This window comes from Cariama cristata, unplaced genomic scaffold (genome assembly GCF_000690535.1).
Source record: "Cariama cristata isolate BGI_N322 unplaced genomic scaffold, ASM69053v1 scaffold4122, whole genome shotgun sequence".
Classification (NCBI taxonomy): Eukaryota; Metazoa; Chordata; class Aves; order Cariamiformes; family Cariamidae; genus Cariama; species Cariama cristata.
Window position 1 is genome coordinate 7,973 of NW_009605344.1, and position 6,239 is coordinate 14,211.

At 42.0% G+C, this 6,239-nt stretch overlaps 1 long non-coding RNA gene across 1 annotated transcript in view; it reads right to left on the reverse strand.

Moving 5' to 3' along the window:
- The window catches only part of LOC104158292, a 9,019-nt gene extending 5,795 nt beyond the window's left edge, over positions 1-3,224 (reverse strand). The window contains exon 1 of the long non-coding RNA XR_696421.1: positions 3,097-3,224. This is a non-coding gene — a long non-coding RNA (uncharacterized LOC104158292). The remainder of the gene's footprint in view (positions 1-3,096) is intronic.
- Between the last annotated feature and the right edge of the window lie 3,015 nt (positions 3,225-6,239).

A 6,239-nucleotide genomic window follows, 5' to 3' on the forward strand; every position in this document is an offset into this window, starting at 1 on the left:
CTGCTGCATCAGTGAGGTGGGTTAGCTGATTTGGCAAACCTTTTACTGTTTGCATTGTAGCTCTAATAGAAGTTATTGATGGGACAAACTCCCTGGGATAAAGGGCCCATCCCAGAGCTGTCACGTGTTTTGGGATGACGTGTGGTTTCCACCTCTACAATACAACAATCTAAGAGACACTGCGTTATAGTAGCAGACACCACATTGCTTTTGTCCTGTAAAAGTAAGATAAATTGTGTTAAACACCGTCCTCCTTAGCCTTTGAGGAGAATGTGCAGTTCGTTAGCACACTCTCCAAAGACTATCAAGTAACTGCCATATCTCCCAGACACTGCAGCATTTAGAAGACCAGCAACTTCATCTCTTCAGGAAGAGATCCCTGAAAAACAAAATCATTACACCTCAATTCACTCTTTCAAACGTTTTATGTTCCAACTTACACAACACACAGTTGTTTGTTGCTTATTATATTCAATGATTCAAACATGAACAGCAGCAGGAAACTCAAACATCAAACATTTTCAGCAGTTTGTTTTCCATTGCTTGGTTCACAAGCTACATCTTGCAGACACTGTGCAATGTGCTAAACGAAGGGATGTGCTTAGTCTAAATGCTTCCTTTTCCATCACCAATGCTGTACGGCCTCTCTAGGCAGCCTCTGACACAGCTGATACCAAGTGAGATGCTATAGAGATCTACTGACAGCATCAAGGAGTTTTAAGGACTTTCTTCTCCCAATGATTCAGGCTTTTCCCATACGTTTGAACTCCACTCCAGCAGAACCAGGAAGGTCATCTCCTTGAAATTTAGTGGCATAACAATTAAGATACCAAAGCTTGTGTGCTATTGACACACAAAGAAGCACCAATAATCATGACAGTCAAATCTCACTTCATTTATCATCCAAAAAAAAAAGTATCACTAAAGACTCCACAAACATGGAAGCCAAGGCAGACAACAGCCGATGCTAACCTGACAAATCTGGCCCCGTAGACTGCAAATCTATACCTGTGCAAGTCTGTTTGCTCTTATGCAAAAACATATGGAAGAGTCCCAGACAAAGCCTGCATGCCACCAGAGACCCGTTGGGTGACTGCGCCGTCACCGCAGAACTCGGCGATGCTCTCACAAGGATGGTGGATCCTCGGAGAGGACAGAAAATTCTGAGGTCGAGCTCTGGAGAGGTGCACAAATCAATTCTAACAAAGTTCTGAGAAAATTATTCAATACCTCTGTGCCTTGATTTTCCCATTTGCCAAATCTGTTACCACTTTCCTGCCAGATTTTGTATTATAAAGATACGAACAGGAACATACCAATGTTAGCGATGGGGCCCAGGTAAGCATCTACCTCAAAGCAAAAGAAAAACATAGAAGTATAGGCAATTTTTATGTATGGCATTTATCATTAGGATGGTCGATCTACTCTACACACACAAACAGATCGTCATCATCATATAGGCATACATCACATGGAGATTTAGAACATCAAGGTTTGTTTTTTAAGTGACATGTTTCAGAGCTCTTTGGTATCACTTGCAACACATCACATGACAAAAATCACACGATCTGTTAATCGTACTGACACCCTAAATCTGATCTAGTCTGTATTTATGTTTCTAGAATCCTCAGTTTTCTGAAGACTTCCAGTAGAAACAGCTTGAGATCTCTACCCATATGCCCATGTATCTCATAACCTGGAACAAACGTCCGTCCACCACAACAAATCCAGACACTGGTTCAGTTGCTAACAGTGGGAGCACAGCTATCAATTCATCTTTAGCTACTGTGACAAACAAATGGAAGCACTTTCTCCTGAAGCTCTGTGCTACTGTTCTGGAAGTAAATCCCAAACTACACAAAAGGAGGAGAAAAAGATGCCTGAAGAGTAGCGATTTATAAGCAGAAGGTTAAAAAACAAACCCTACACTGCTCTCCTGAAGGACAAATGTCACTCTCCAGTGGAGAACAATTCCTCAAACATGCCAACGTACTTCTAAGAAGTGGGTCAGAATACACTTTGAATTAAGACAAATAATTTTTCATGGGAGTACTGTCACAAGTAAAATCTGACTGCCATTATATAAAGCAGAAGGAACGACACTGCAGTGATATTAGCGCAAGTGCTAGTGCAAGAAAGTGCTACTGGACAATTATTTTGGTCACTTGGGAATGAATAGAGGTAGGAACTTCAGGGCAACCTAACAGAACTTTGTAAGGGCAAATTAAAATCATCACTGAAAAAGCAAGGGGATGAAAATGGAAGTAACCTGCATGATTCACGTTAGCTGGCGGTTCTGACAATCGAGGCACAAGAGCTGGCCTGCACATGTGTAGGCTTCACAGTGAGCATGATCCAAGGTGTTAGAACACACAGAGCATGCAATCAAAATGATGGAAGTTACAGAAAAGCAGCATATCCATAGTTGGTCCTTCTAGCTTCTACTATCAAAGGAAGATATTTTTCAGAACTTCATTACAAAACACAAGTGAGGTTTAAAGACAAATTTAGATCGCAAAGTAGCATCTCTCAATATAGTGATGTTCCATCATTTTCCATCCTGTTGATGCTCAGGTCTCCCCAGGTGATCTGGGAGTGGAGTCAGTTCATCAGACCCACTGTCCCGTCCCTTTGACAAAATGCAAAGGCTAAACAGACACAAGGAAAATATTCCATCTGACGGCATGAACAGGCCTCTTCTGTCCCAAGCAGAATATTCTCCTAAAATGCTTTCAGCTGAAGAGTTACAGCCTGGAAAACAATTCACGGGATTTAATTTCACTTGCTTGCTGTCTATTCGTGTAATCTTGTCGAACCTTTCAGAAAAACAGCATTGCACATATTGCACAGTTTTCCTGAAGGAGAATCTTTTGGCTGAAAGTTTGGTCACTGTATTTATATAAAAGACACACTACAAAGACCACCAGGGTCCTAGAGAATCCTTTCCTAACCAGAGTTTGGAGAACTTACAACGTATGAAAGTTCATATCCTTCACAGGGTGTACATGTGCAGGGTGAAGTGAAGGCAGATAAATAAAAGGTAAAGTCCCTCCTCCCCTTCACCCCTCACCCATCCCAACAGACTGAGTCACTTACCAAAGTTTAGGAAGACCAGCTTTGCCTGAATAGCAGGGCAAAGTTTTACTAGAAATGGAATGGCTATGTACACTCCCAGCAACCAGATTATTAACTTCCGCAATCGAAACCATAATCCGTATCGCCTGTGTAAAAGAAAAGAGGGGGAAAAAAAAAAAAGAGAGAGAGAGAGAAAGACAGGCCTGAATACAACAGGAATTTTATGAAGCAATTTTCACAACAATCTGTGTGCTTGGTGTATTTCAAAACCTGGTCATTTACTCTTTAAACAAAACGAACTTTAAACCGTTTATGTAGCCTCAGTTGTACGAGAGAAGCAGAAGTAACCAAACTGTCAGCTGATAATATGCAGGTTAGAAAAAGGGAATAGAAACTCCTCACTGATTACATTTTAAAACACCCTGTAATAAGAGGGTTTTTTCTGCTGATTTAACAGATTTCAGGATCTCTAGAAACGTGTATCACATGTTTGTCTCCAAAAAGTAGCCTGACTGCACTTCCCCTTTAAATCACTATCAGCAAGACGTTATTCAGTTAGGTTTTCGCATATTTTGAGGAACTATGTGTAATGAGACTGATAAAATTACACATGATCTCATGTACAGACTGGAGCAGACATTCTGTCTCGGCCAGCTGAAAGGGTTCATACCTCTCAATGCCCTAGAAAGCAAATCTTTCTAAGTTATAAAAGATTAGGACATCTCTTATCTGCAGCATCATTCTCTCGGAGTCCAGACTGGGTTTGGAACAATTGCTCCAACACTTTATTTCTGTTTTCCCCCAAGTAGTATGATTGGGAAGAGCAAGCTACAAAAAACTCAAACAAAAAAATCATCAAAAGATCATACAGTTGCTAGTTAATCAATTTTTCTCAACATACACATTATTGCCTCAGAATAATTACCACGTACACACTCACATGTATATATATGCATGCGTGCATACATAAAGGTATACTTCTAATGATCTAGTTGATTAACATTTTATGGGCATGAACACTGAAGGCCTTAACTAGCATTGCAATCAAGAACTAAAATTCACGTAAACCCTTCAGGCAACACAACCTCCTTGGTTTTCCAGCAGACAGTTTTCAGCAGGAGCAGGAAGAACGTTGCACACCAGTAAGCAACCAATTCTCGGTATCGGGAACTGCTGGCAGCTGAAAGTAGAGATCAATTTTTCCTAGAAGCATGAAATTATTTATCTCCCATTTGGCAATTTTATGGGCTGACACAGAGAACTTGCTCCATACTAGGGCTCAGAAGGTTTGAACACTGTCAGCTAGTTGAAACTATCAAACAGAAAGCCTGAATACCTCTTTTTTAAGCATTTCTAAAAGAAATACGGGCATACAGACAGAACTGAGATGGAAATAGTTCAATTGTGCACCAAAATCTTCAAAATCTCAACAGCTTTTGTAGCCCTAGGCTAAAGTCAAGACTCTCAGGAACAGTTCTTGAGCACAGTGAAAAAGGAGATGCTCCAACCCCCTCCGACCTGGGTAAGTTTTCGGCAAGACTGCGAGGGTACTCACGTGGAACAGGCTATCCTCCTATTCATCCAAAACCCGCCTCCATCACATTACTGCCTGCCTACGAGTACCTGTCCATCTCCTCTCACCCAGGAACCATATTCTAGACTTCAGAAACATCTACCATCCAAACTGATGCACTTTTCTTACAAGCTAAAGGAACTGCCATTTTCCAAGAGGGGAAAAAAAAAAAAAATTACTAAAAGACTGCCAAGCAGCTCTGGCTGCAACCAGCCCACGTCAGAAGGTTCAACAGATTTTAATACTTCCCATGGCAAACCTGATAACAAAGAGATGAAGAAAGCCAGCAAGGCTTCCAGTGACGTTTCCATACCTCAAGCCCAGTTTCTTAAAAGGAAAGCAGAAACAGCAAAAAGGACTGGCAGAGGAAATGGTACAAAACAGGGGCTTCAAAAGAACATTAGCGAGTACCAAAGCTTTAGACTGACCCACCTCTGCCCCACGGAGAGCAGCAAAGAGAGGGGACGGTGGCAGAGGCCCTGAGTGCTCAAGCAGTGACAAACACCACAAAGTCTGTCTCCGGTTGTGGTCTTTGAGAGGGGCCCAGTACACACACTCTAGAGCCAGGGTCTGCAGAGCAAATCCGCTGTGAATTGCTATAAGGTCAGCTAAATACAGATGCAAATCCCTAACTTTGTGTGTGTTTTTTTTTCCCCAAAATTCTGCTTGGGCTAATCAGAACTGCTCACAGCTCTCTACTCTCAAATTAAAAGCAGCTTTCCACATTTCCACCTCCACATTAGCACCTATCGCCTATTTCCATCACTGGAACAGGTTTCTGGAAGAGAAGGGGAGGAGAGATCACGGAACGGTAGCTGTTATTTAGTTGCTGAGCAATCAGGATATAATTTAGCTCTCTTCAATGAGAGAAGTGTGTCTTTGCGTTAAAACTATTTTGTCCTGTTTGGCTGGTTGCTCAAAGTTAACACAACCTCGCAGTTTCCTCTTGCCTCACACTTGAGAGGTGACTCTGCCATCACCCCCTTCCCACTGAGAATGGTTACATGGATGAGCAACCTCAAGGTTGGATGGGACTTTCCAGCAAGCTCTCCTGTCTGGGATCCTGCTGCAGCCAAACAGAGCTCTCCTGGCGGACTTTTGCAGGATTTCAGTCCTACAGAAAAAAACCCACTTGTTTAGAAAGGCATCAGAGTCAGGTTTGAACTCCTCCAGGCACAAGCAGAGCACATCAAAACAGAGGTTCTTCAGATGTCTGGGTTGCAAAACCACTTGGCATGATGCAACCGGGAGCTGGAACCAGGACCAGAAAACGTTAAAGACAACATTGTCCCAGTAATGCTGTCAGAGCTCAGGAATTATTTTAGTTTCTCTTTTTCAGAGACTGAACCGAGACATCTCTTCCTTTGTTCTGGTACCACACGCTAATCGGTAACGTGACATTTACACCTCATCTCCAGAGAGTTATCTACTTAAAATGCAACCAGGGCAAAGCCTCTATCCATCAACAAACAGCTTCTCTTCTGATAAATCCAAGACAATGTGCTGAAGTACAGACGTTGCAAAATTATCAGGTAAGTCTTTAGTGAACAATTTAGCTAAATTAAACTGCTCTTGCTCTGCAGAAAAGCTA